The 12,097-nt window shown below is 39.0% G+C and overlaps 2 protein-coding genes across 7 annotated transcripts in view; both read left to right on the forward strand.

Moving 5' to 3' along the window:
* The window catches only part of LOC131687988 (high affinity cationic amino acid transporter 1-like), a 400,280-nt gene that overhangs the window by 91,617 nt on the left and 296,566 nt on the right, over positions 1-12,097 (forward strand). The gene's annotated exons all lie outside the window — the stretch shown is intronic.
* The window catches only part of LOC131687985 (titin-like), a 34,621-nt gene continuing 23,253 nt past the window's right edge, over positions 730-12,097 (forward strand). For 5 of the 6 annotated variants that reach the window (XM_058972100.1, XM_058972093.1, XM_058972095.1 and 2 more), the window contains exon 1: positions 730-884. The gene's annotated coding sequence lies outside the window, so the exon portion shown is untranslated. Of the gene's footprint in view, positions 885-994; positions 1,488-12,097 lie in introns of those variants that run through there. The other variant, XM_058972094.1, reaches the window with a different exon arrangement.

Raw genomic sequence — 12,097 nt, forward strand, 5'->3', positions numbered from 1 at the left:
TGCTCGTTTGGCTTCGGATTTTGACAGTTTATTTGCCTCGATAAAATGGGCCTTCGCTGTTCTACTACTATGAGTGTATGTAGGCAGAAGACTGTCCGCAGAGGAAACTGGAGTTGAATGACAATCAGGCATCGCAGACTTCTGTGGCATTAACTGGGATAGTGTGTTACAAATTTCCATCTCAATGTGGATTGATGAACGTTTTAACTCTAATGGATGATTTGGCGAAGCGAGGGACGTTTTGTAGAAGGTTTCTAAACACGTGTCACATAGCCAAATGACATTTTTCGTGATTGCGACAATACTAGCCTCTGTTAATCCTACACACTTGGCATGATACGTTTTACGATACCTTGCTTCACATACAGTGAACAGGTTCAATTTACAGTCGATCAGCGTATCACAGTTTTCGCATTCCATACTGAACAATAATAATTGCGAAGCAACAATCGTAACAGATTGAACTTCTACGATGTTCAAAATATTTCGATTTCCATTGAGCTCTAAAATGTTTCAAAAGGATAACATAAGCTTAAATGTTTTAAAAACCATAAAAAAGTATCCAACTTTGCACCACAGAATACGAACTGAGCCGGGCGCGCAAGGTTGACGCGAAAACGCACGCTACTGCCTCTCACGAGTTTCACGAACAGTCACGCTTAGAGCGGACTTCGTGGAAGCGGGAGTGGAAAATTCTCCACCCAGTCTCAATCATTCTCTACCCACCGGATTCACAATCGCTCACGAGTTTTCACCTTACTTTCACGCCGCCAAGCAGAAGATTCAAGATTTACCGTAAAGATCAGCCGCCGCAGTCTAATTTCAACTGCTGAAACGGATACTAGAACACGATCGCTCCTCTAGAACCCGATCGAGAAAGCTAAGTAGGTAGCAAAAATAGTTGCATTTTTTATCACTTTGTGTAATGGTCGCTATCAATCGTCAAATATGTCCTAAGTTTTCGCGTACTGTTTTAAATGTGGAATAAATTTGGTGCTAACTAATTCGTAAAAAAGTTACAAGTTCTCTTTTGCCTGGAAAAATCGTGAGATTATATAACGAAATTTTCATCCAGATGTGTGAAAACCACGCGGTCAAGCAGTTTAAAACACGGTAGCATACAGTATGAGTTCTATTGTTTGAACTAAGCTGTTCGATCGACATACATACCCAGTTGAATCGATTTTTAATGCTAAAGCGACGATAAGACTTTAAAATTAAAGGATTAGAAGTGGTTTTTTTACTCGTCAAGCACATTCCCGTTCAATGCGCAGTTGGTTCGGATCTCGGCAAAAAAGGAGGAAAATTTAAGAGAAAAATGTGAAAAAGATAATAATAGCATTTTTGTTGGCGTGCCCGCTGGGAACGGCTGCTGTCTGACTGTTGGTCACAGCTACCAACTAAACACCTACCGGATAGCTGTAACATTTCGGTTTTGACTTAGCTGCTTCGTTGTTATTGTTGTTCTTTTGTCACCGAGCAAGGCGGTAAGAAATGGTGTGTTTATAATTAGTGACGAAAGAATACAGTGCGAGCGACGAAATACCATGCGCGAGATAGTTCGCGAGCAACAACAACAACAACCGTTGGGAGTGTGTGTGTGTCCGTTTGAATTTGATGGAAATTTTCTAAAAATATTGCAATATCGTTTGCCTTTTCAGAGAAGAGTTGTTTAGTGAGTGGAAACAAAATGGTCTTTCTACGAATCGATCAGAACTTTGTTTGTCATTTAGGTCGTTAATTTCTCATAACTTTTTCAAAAGAAAAGGGTGTATGATAATAGGATGACAATAAACTGCTATTATGAAGGATGCACGTGGTAGCACGTATAATTATCAACCAAAACGCTCATTCAATTCTCAAAACAATTCAAATGAATGTGAGTGTAGAATGTAAGGTCAAGTTTATTGCTATGAAAATGCAACAGGAAAACTACGGTCAAAGTCAAGATTATTTGTACAGTGGTGCACATATATTATTTGCGTGACCATGAAAATGAATGTGAATGTGAAAAGTTATTTCAGAAACAAAGAGAATAACATCATCATTCCACTATATGACTCACAGAGTTAAATGGTTATCCCACACTTCAAACTGCTGAAGGTCATAACCCAAAAGAACCCATTTGAAGGCTCCTGGAATCTGGACAATCCGATTCCAACCCATTTCGTATCGGTTCTTAGAACGACATTCATTCATATGGGTGGACGAAAAGCTATCAGGAACAAAAACGTTTTGACGTTACGGCAACAGAACCTTGAACAAGAAACAAGTATTTTGTTACATATCGCATTTATCTGAAGAATGGGTTCAGCTATGTTATTACAAATTAATTTTCTGTCCGTATACTAACTAATTCACGACTTTATAAACATTTGTATAAATCTTATGTTGATTCGTCATTACATTCATAGATTTGGAAGCATTTTTTGCTACTCGAGTACACGAAGTAGATAAAATTTAGGTTAAAACTATTTTTTCTCCACTAAGGAGAAAATTGTGTTAAATAACATTTGCGCGTAAAGAGCACAAAAGATATAACTAGATTAGGTATTGGAGAGGCGATTCGGGTTCCTTTCAGAATCCGACACTAATATCGTGACAAGACTAAGTTAGCGCTGGATGGAAATTGGTTTTAAACAATTTTCTCCTTAAGTTTGGAATAGGCAAGAATCGAAAACGAAAAAAGCAGTTTTTTTCGTTTTCGATTTTTGCCCATTCTCTGTTCAACTTGTTAAGGGAGGAAGAATAGTTTTTACAAAAATTGATCTTCACTAAAGAGAAATACAGCACAGCACCTAGCTAAGCCAAATCAAATGTGTCGATGTCATTAGTTCTTATCAGCTTAAAATGAGTGGTTGTGGTCCGCTAGGAGGTTGATAACAGTGTATTATCCGTGTGTCATCCGGCGGGTTGAAGTATCTCTACCAACAATAGATCCACTGGGTGCCTGTTCCCATGTCGTAAGAGGCGAATGAAAACAAGAGTCCTCAAGTCAAAGCGTTTCTCCGTGCCGAGAATAGAGATGGTCGGGTTTCAATTTTTTCGAACCCGAACCCGAGCGCATCAAAATTTGAAAACCCGAATCCGCCCCGAGCCCGAAATTATAAAATTTGAAAAACCCGAACCCGACCCGAGCCCGAACATTTTAAAACTTAAAAACCCGAACCCGACCCGTACCCGAGAATGAAAATTTTGTAAAACCCGAACCCGACCCGACCCGAGAATTTTAAAATTTGAAAACCCGAACCCGACCCGAACCCGAAAATTTGAAATTTGAGAAGCCCGATCCGAATCCAACTTGCTAATACGGATAATCAACCAAAGATCTCGAAGATTTTTAATTCTAGGCACCCGAGCTGGACCCTTGACTCATCTAAGAATAGTAGAATCACTCGAATCTGAAGTAGCACCATACGTATTGAGTTATATCTGCATATGGAAAAACAAATCACTACCGAGTAGAATCCGCATTTATATTTACTATTATTGAACGTCAAATTTGTAACGTGCTGAGAAACTTGATAAATCATTGATATCTTAACCGGAAATTAAGTTAAATCGGCGGCCAACTCATGGGGAAACAGAAAGCTTAATAGTCACAGTTTCCAACAACCTTGCCCGTCGTAATTAAGCAAAATTTCTGATTTTTTATCAGAAACCATTCCTGCAAGGCAGTTTCGTATAATTTATTACATGTATTAAATTAAGCTATGGCAATTGTCAATTCGTATTCGACAGTTAACATGCCGTCACCCACGTTACTGGTTGGAACGGTAAAACCTGTATCGAAGGGTATCAATCATTTTCTAACGTTATTTTATGCTTCAGATTATACGGTATGCGCACCAATAGAGATGCTTCGACATCTCCAATGGAGCTCTCGGAACGACTCCAAACTTAAAAATCAACAGAACACACAAAATTTTTGCGATCATTTCGTTAAGTTCGTGGAAATTCATGTATTTTCATGAAGGAATTCGGATCATGCAACAGCTCAGCCCGGGAACAATCTGACAGAAAGTGCTTGTATCATATATGTACCACTGATTTGATAATGGTGCTATTATCCCATCACCATATGAGTGTCATGAACAAGGAAACCTGGTGGAAGTGAAGCTAGGTTTAGGTCTGATGGAACAAAGACAGTTTCTAGAAAATAAATTTGGCCTAAACTATCTGCTTTTAAAAAAATAATGTGCCCTTTTTAAATTTGAGCCGCCATAATGACACCAAAGTACCACCAAATTTATGAGTTCAAATCCTTATTTTTCCGTTACAGTTTATTGCAAGAATTGCAAGAAATCTTTATCATAAACCTGCCTGCTCTGGAACATACTTACTTTATATACACGTACAATGCACCGGCTCTACCTATTCCTTCGAAGCCTTCCTGTTTCATCTCTGTTACTGCATATTGCTGTATTTTTAACGTTTGTATTGGCGTTTGCTTTTAAAAAAGCATCGGAATAAATATACTTTTTGACCGGTTTTTGAAAAAAATTGTTCAAAAAGAAATTTAATAAGCTTTACAACGTCGTATAAATGGTCAAAATTGATTTGAAACTACCGGAGTTATAGCAATATGAAGGAAAAAAGAGAATTTTGACGTATTTTAAAGACTTGTTCTATACAAAATGAAATATTACCTAATTAAATAGCCAAAACACGAATATTTTTAAACAGGTTACTTTACGAATGATTTTAGAATAAAACTATCCAATTTAATTATAAATGTAATAAAAATTAGACATACTAGAGCGATTTTAGTTCTGGGGTACGAATGTACCCCACAAAACCGTTTACGTAGAGAAAAAGTCGCCGCGGCCTAAGTATCGGTTTTAAAGTACTTGTCGAAATTTATATTCCATTATAGAAAGTTGAACCGATATTTTCCGATAAATTCCTGTTGACTTGGTTTATTACTAATTATCATGAAAAATAATACGCAAAGAGATTTTAGATGTGAAACACGTATTGTTGAATGATCTTTCATGAATGTTCGTTTAAAAAAATAATTCACTCAGTTTGCGAATCGGAAGAGACGGAATTTTATGCAAGAATGAAAAAAGACAATATTTGAGCACCAGAAAATACGACGAATTCTGGCGATTCAGAGGTGCTAACATTTGGTACGGTTATATGCGTCATCCACTCGTATTACGAAGTATAATTCACTACTACAAAAAAGACTGCGTTTTATGTATAGACGCAAACAGTGTCATGAAATGGATGGGTTGTTTCGTTCAAAACCCGAACCCGACCCGACCCCGATAATTTCTAATTTGAGAAACCCGAACCCGACCCGAGCCCGAAAGTCCAAAATTTCATAAACCCGGACCCGACCCGAACCCGAGAATTTCAAATTTGAAAACCCGGAACCCAACCCGAACCCGAGAAGCTTAAATTTACAGAAACCGAACCCGACCCGAAACCCGTCGGGTTCGGGTCGGGTCCGGGTTTCGGGTCCAAAAACCCGAACCCGACCATCTCTACTGTACAACAACTGCTGATGATGAAATGTGTAGTGCTGTCATCGAGTATGGTTAGAATAGCTCAAATTAATCTTCAGCATAAACGTACAGCAACTATGAATCTATCCCGCCTTGTGCAGGAAGAAAAAGCTTCCATAGCTTTGGTTGAAGAACCGTATTTCCATAAAGGATACTTCTATGTTGAGAAGCTACATAACTCCGTCTTCGTAAATTTCAACAAAAATGGCATGACAAATCCACGTGAAATGCCTCGTGCATGTATACTTGCGAATAGTGCTATTGACGCATGTCTTATATCCGACCTCACAACTCGCGATATTTGTGCTGTCACAGTAAATATGACTGATGACAACATAAACAAGAGATACGTCTATTGTTCGGCATATTCGCCGCATAATGAACCATCACCTTCTAATGATTTCAAAAGGGTTGTATCATTCTGTGGCAGAAATGGGTTTCCCCTCATAATCGGCAGTGATGCAAATGCCCACCACATAATTTGGGGCAGCTCAGGTATCAATTTGAGAGGCACCAAATTCATGGAATACTTAAGTAGTACAAATCTGCTCTTTCTTAATGCAGGAAACCGCCTAACATTTGCATGAGCTGGTATAGAAGAGGTGTTAGATATAACTCTCTGTTCTGACGGTATTACGCATGAGTTGGTAAGCTGGATCGTACTAAACGAGCTCGAACCGTCGATATCTGATAATAAGTACATCGTCTTTGATCATTTAAACGTCTCACTAGATATCGTCACATATCGTAATCCAAAATCTACGAACTGGGACCTCTACGAAGAGGGATTGGCGACTAGGTTTCATGGGTATCTTCCGACGATTGAATCCGATTGAATCTCCAAGTAACTTGGATGAGGTCGTGGATAAAACCAGCTCATTCATAGTAGCAGCATACCAAGGGGCTTGTTCACTTCGAGTTATACGTGCTTCTAGAGGAACATCTTGGTGGAATACCGAACTTGTTCGATTCAAAAAGTTATGTAGAAGAGCTTGGAATCGCAGACGCAGGGACGAGTCGGAGGTATTTAAGGTGGCTCGAAAAGCATACAGAACTGCCCTTCGATACTCTGAACGAAGTGGTTGGAAATGCCTCTGCACAAATGTCTTAAGTCTCAACGAGACTAGTAGATTAAATAAGTTACTTTCGAAATCGAAACACTTTCATGTCAGTTCAATTAGAACTGCTAATGGTGAATACTCGTCTGACGAAGATGTAGTACTCAACTGTCTTTTTGACACACATCCTTTCCAAGCTGTACGGAGCCATCACTGACCACTGCCCCTGAGTTCTTTTCAGGTAGTTCTGATTCTTGGGCATTTGCTCGTAGAATTGTGACAACCGATTCGATCAAATGGGCGATTGAAAGTTTTGCTCCGTTTAAGTCTCCGCGGAAAGAGGATATGAACACTTTACGCAAATTTTGAAAAAAGTTCTTACTTTTAGTCTTGCAACAGGATCCATTGCATTTGCGGGGCAAGAAATAACTGTAAAATTCATTCCCAAATCCGAGCCTTATGTGTTGTTAAGCAATGTTAATCCAAATAACACATCAATAGTGCTTTTCACGCAACGAAAGATTACAACCAGAGCTCGTCCATTGCAGTTCTATGATTCTGAAATTAGTGTGGCAGATCAAATTAAGTCGACATCGATTTCAGAATCAAGAAAACTTGCATGGCCTTCGGCCAATGTAGACGGGCTTTCGGCAAATCTTGGTGACTGAAACCCAAGCACATTCAGTGGATTTTTGGATTGTTTTGTGGCAGAAGGGAATGAACATAAAATCACTATATGTATTTCTGAAACAATAGGCACTTCCTTCTGCATACCGTCTTAAGGTTACTGAACTCTGGAACAGTAACCCAATAGATCGTGAAACTAGCCACACAAGACTATGGTCCCAAATTATGGCTGGAGATGAGTATACACTTGCTCCCAGTGACCTTACACTCACATGGTGTTTTCCTTTTAAAACTTTTGATGTGAGAATTCATCCTCGCGAGGAATGCCGGTCTGGCTGGCTGAAGCGACAACTCCAAGAATATGTAGTTTGTTATACTGACAGTTCTTTGTTGGAGAGCCGAGCCGGTGTGCTGGTGTCTATTGTCGTGAAATGAGATTTAACCAATCTCATTCGCTTGGTAGATACAGTGCCGTATTCCAAGCAGAACTCTTCGCGATTTTGTGTGGCGTACAATCAGCGCTTCAACAGGGAATTTGTGATAAAAGAATTTATTTTTGCTCTGACAGCTTTTTGCCTTTCTCATATAGAAAGGTTATGCAATCACTCTGAAAAATGTCAACCTAATCCCGGCCCGGAGGGCCGAGTGTCATATCCCATTCGACTCAGTTCGTCGAGATCGGAAAAAGTCTGTATGTGTGTATGTATGTGTGTGTATGTGTGTATGTGTGTATGTGTGTATGTGTGTATGTGTGTATGTGTGTATGTGTGTGTATGTATGTGCGTATGTGTTAAATAATATCACTCATTTTTCTCAGAGATGGCTGGACCGATTTGCCCAAACTTAGTCTCAAATGAAAGGTGCAACCTTCCCATCGGCTGCTATTGAATTTTGGATCGATCGGAATTCTGGTTCCGGAATTACGGGCTTCAGAGTGTGGCCACACAGAAATTTCTCATATAAACTATAGGAAAAATTAAAAATAGAATTTTTATTTTTGATGCTAAATGTGTTCAAGGTGCATGAAACGTCGAGATTATATGCAAACTCGAAAAAAAATTTGACGACGATTCACCTTTTTGGATTTTGGCACATTTTTGCCTTTCTCATATAGAAAGGTTATGCAATCACTCTGAAAAACGTCAACCTAATTTTTTTTTCGACTCGCATAAGGTTTCTGGATTTTAACAGGGGCGTAGTTGATGGTTTACGGAGAGGGGTTACACCCCCCCCCCCCCCTATACTGTTCACTCCCCTCCTTTAAAAATCTCCTTAAATCAGCCCTCAGACCACCACCCCATCCAGCCCTCATACCTCTCCCTTTCAACCCCATCATCTTTAAACCACCACTATATCACAAAGCATACCAATTTAAGCTGGGGAGTCGTTCGTTCATGGGACTTTCGCCCTCCTCACATACCCACCCCCGCATGACAAAATGAGTTAGCAAGCAGATAACATTGATCTAATGCTGATTAGGCTAATGGAGTATGATATTTTTTTGTTTCAAGTGTTTCACCGTCGACACGTAGCTCATCAAGTTCGTGGCTGGCATACCATTGTGTATAAGTGCAAAGTGTACTAAGAATGTAATGGACATTTCCACAATTATGTTGAACATAAAAAGCCTCCGTGCCATAGTTTAGAGAAATGAGAAAGGCACAATTGCACCGTTAGGTGGATTAAAACAGGTTTTTTATTTTGAGGTTTTTACCTTTGAGTCAATCACCTTCTCTCGAGAGAAATCTCTTTGGAAAAATCTAACCCTATGTGCGGGATTAGGAATCGAACCCAAGTGAGCTGCGTACAAGGCAATCGATTTACCAACTACGCAATGCCCGTCCCTTGGCACATTCAGACTTCCCTGATAGCACTTAATTCGCAAATTCAAGATTGAAATTAGTAAACGCTTGTCGGAGTCAAACCGAAGAACATAGCATTTCAATTTCGCCTTCTATGAGTACCTGGTCATTCTGGTATTACTGGAAATGAATGGGCGGCCGAATTGGCTAGAGTTAGCACTGCGAGTGACTTCCTTGGTCCAGAACCAGTTCTACCACTGTCGATAATTTGGATAATGAACAAGATTCGCTCTTGAGCTGCATCCGAATATACCAACCATTAGCGTAGCTTGCATGTTTGCGTTCAAACGAAAACTTTTCTACCGGATGTGATTCCGAAAATGAATTTGCTGTATTTTTCCAAGTACAATTGCAGACTGGATGTGATGTGATGTGATGTGTTTTAAAGCCACCATCAGCTCAAGGTTTTTAAGTTCCAAGTACAATTGCAGACTGGACCTTGCAAACTCAATTATGACATGACCACTATTCAGCGCGCTGAGTATTATTCGTGTGATCTTTGGGAATCCGATTACGGAACTTCATATCATTTGATATGTAACTGCCCTGCAGTAATGCAATTGCTTGGTTCTCCTTACCTATCTACAGAGGGTTGAAACTCAAAGATTAGCGAACTTTCAAGCTGCTTAAACTTTAATAGAATTTGAAAGTTGGTTATGCCGCTATTGAGGGATGAGAAACCGGCCGACCACAAAATGAGGACCATCGTCGATTCGAACGAAACTTTGAAGTTGAGTTCGGTTTATGAATCTCCTTGATTTTCTCTGACAATTGCAATGTTTTGATAGAAGAGCAATTTTTTAAAAGGGTATAGACATTTCTACGTGCATTAATTTCAAAAAAAAAATTGTTCGATTGCTGTATTTTATACAGCTAAACTTACTGAGTTACAGAACGAGTTACAGGGAATGAAAATTTCTGTACAATTAACATATACACTGAAAAAATGTTGTGTCATTTTTCATAAAAAACAAAAATTTGTGTTGAAAATTTAAATTGCAAAAAAAAACATTTTTTTCAAATTTTTTATATTTTATCAACAAAAACGTAAAGAGAAAAGGCACATTTTGAATATGATTGTATGAAGGAACTTATCGGTAAAAAAGTTTTTCTAAGAATAACTTTATACATGTTTTCAAATTCCATGCTGAGTGACATACAAAACTACTGGTTTACAATATCGCCTTGATGTCGAAGAGAAAGTTACAGGAAATGTTGTAAGTCTTTCGATAAACCTATTGTTGTTGATGTTAAAACAAAATTTAAAATATATATAAAGGGTTCCAACGTAAAAAAACAGTTGTTTGTCATTTTTTTAGAAAGATGGGTGAACTTTTGTACATTTTTTTTCGTTTATTTGACACGGCTCATAGCGGTAGCTTAACGGAGCCGTGGATCTTTTATGTGTTTACAATATGTAAAAAATAAAAACAAATATTATTGTTTGTCCGTTGGATCTCGTGCGCGCAACTTTTTATTGCAAGCGGAGACCTTCTTTCGCGGCTCGCCTACTGCGTCATGGGGACCGTTTAATTCTCTCGTATCCTCTGTATCAAGGTCATCATCGTTAAAAGTGCCTTGGTGCTCGCGACCAGATGTTCTTTTCTGCTTCTTGCACTTACGGGCGACCAATGTAAATTCGTCGTTCTTATTATCTTCATCACCGATGTTACTTACAGTTGTCTCAGGGGTGCTGGATGCTGCTTTGGCAGTTGTCAATATGGACTGAACAGCTGCCATAAATTTGGCAACCGTTTGTGGTTCAGGTATTGGTATTGAAAATTCTTTTTTGGGTTGGTTTTCCGTGGATTCGTTGGCAATGGATAGCGATACATTCTCCTCTGTATCTTCCGCGCAAGGTTGTCCGTGGTGTGCTGTATGATTACAATACTTGCACTTAGGAGTTTGCCCCTCATGGGTGCATAACGTAGTTTGATGAATAGTAGCTTCGTGGGTTTTATGTTTTATAGTCAAGTGGGAGGGGATAGGTCTTTCGATCCGCATCCTCACCACAAGAACACCGTTAGGTTACCCGGGAAGAAATTTCTCCACGTATCACGTGTAACGGATTCTACTTCTCCGTATTGCGACATGTATTTTGCGATTAGATCAGGAGGGGTACGTGGTCATGTAATTTTTCATCTACAGAGTATTTTTCTATATACACGGGAATCTTAATTCCAACTTTATCACTTTCAGCCACGTGCTTCAAGTTGTTCTGCAATACGAAACGTTCGGCTTGTGCTAACGTGTTGAATGATATGAGCACTACATTGCGAAGATGATAATACTGTAGATACATAACCTCCTTGAGCTTTAGCTGCATCTTCGCCGTCAGCAGGTACTCCACTTCACGAAAACTCAATCTTATTGAACAGAATTTAAAGTCAACGACCGCTGTGTTGGGTCGGAGCAGAGATTTTTCGTCAACTTTACTCATGATGGCAAGAATAAATTAAATGTTTCCTTTGTTCTCAAGACAATGCACACTAGATCGAGAGGTTGCTAGTTGTTGTTCACTTGGTTCGATTGTACGTCTGACTTGGGCAGAAGTAGAAAGTAGAATGACTTTTGTACATTATACTACATCATTTCAATAACATTCTGTAATTTTTTCATGCAAAAATATCAACTAGCGACTCGATGACGAAGCTTTTTGTGGAACGTCTCTGGAAAAACACGATTTGCGGTGTTATCTGCCATTCAAAAACTACTTAACCAATTTATTTCAAATTTTGCATACCCATTCTACGTAAAAAATATCTAACCCTTACGTTGAGTTATTGGGATAATTTTTCAATTAAGGGGACTTTTTACTCATAAAATGGCGAAATTTTTCTTGAGAAACAGCGATGCCGCCATTTTATTAGTAAAAAACCCCTTAATTGAAAAATTATCTCAAAAACTCAACGTAGGGGTAAGGTTTTTTTACATAGAATGTGTATGCAAAGTTTGAAATAAATCGGTCAAATAGTTTTTGAATAGCAGTTAACACCGCAAATCGTGTTTTCCAGAAAAAGCTTCAACACCAAGTCGC

This window comes from Topomyia yanbarensis, chromosome 3, assembly GCF_030247195.1.
Source record: "Topomyia yanbarensis strain Yona2022 chromosome 3, ASM3024719v1, whole genome shotgun sequence".
NCBI classification, from domain to species: domain Eukaryota; kingdom Metazoa; phylum Arthropoda; class Insecta; order Diptera; family Culicidae; genus Topomyia; species Topomyia yanbarensis.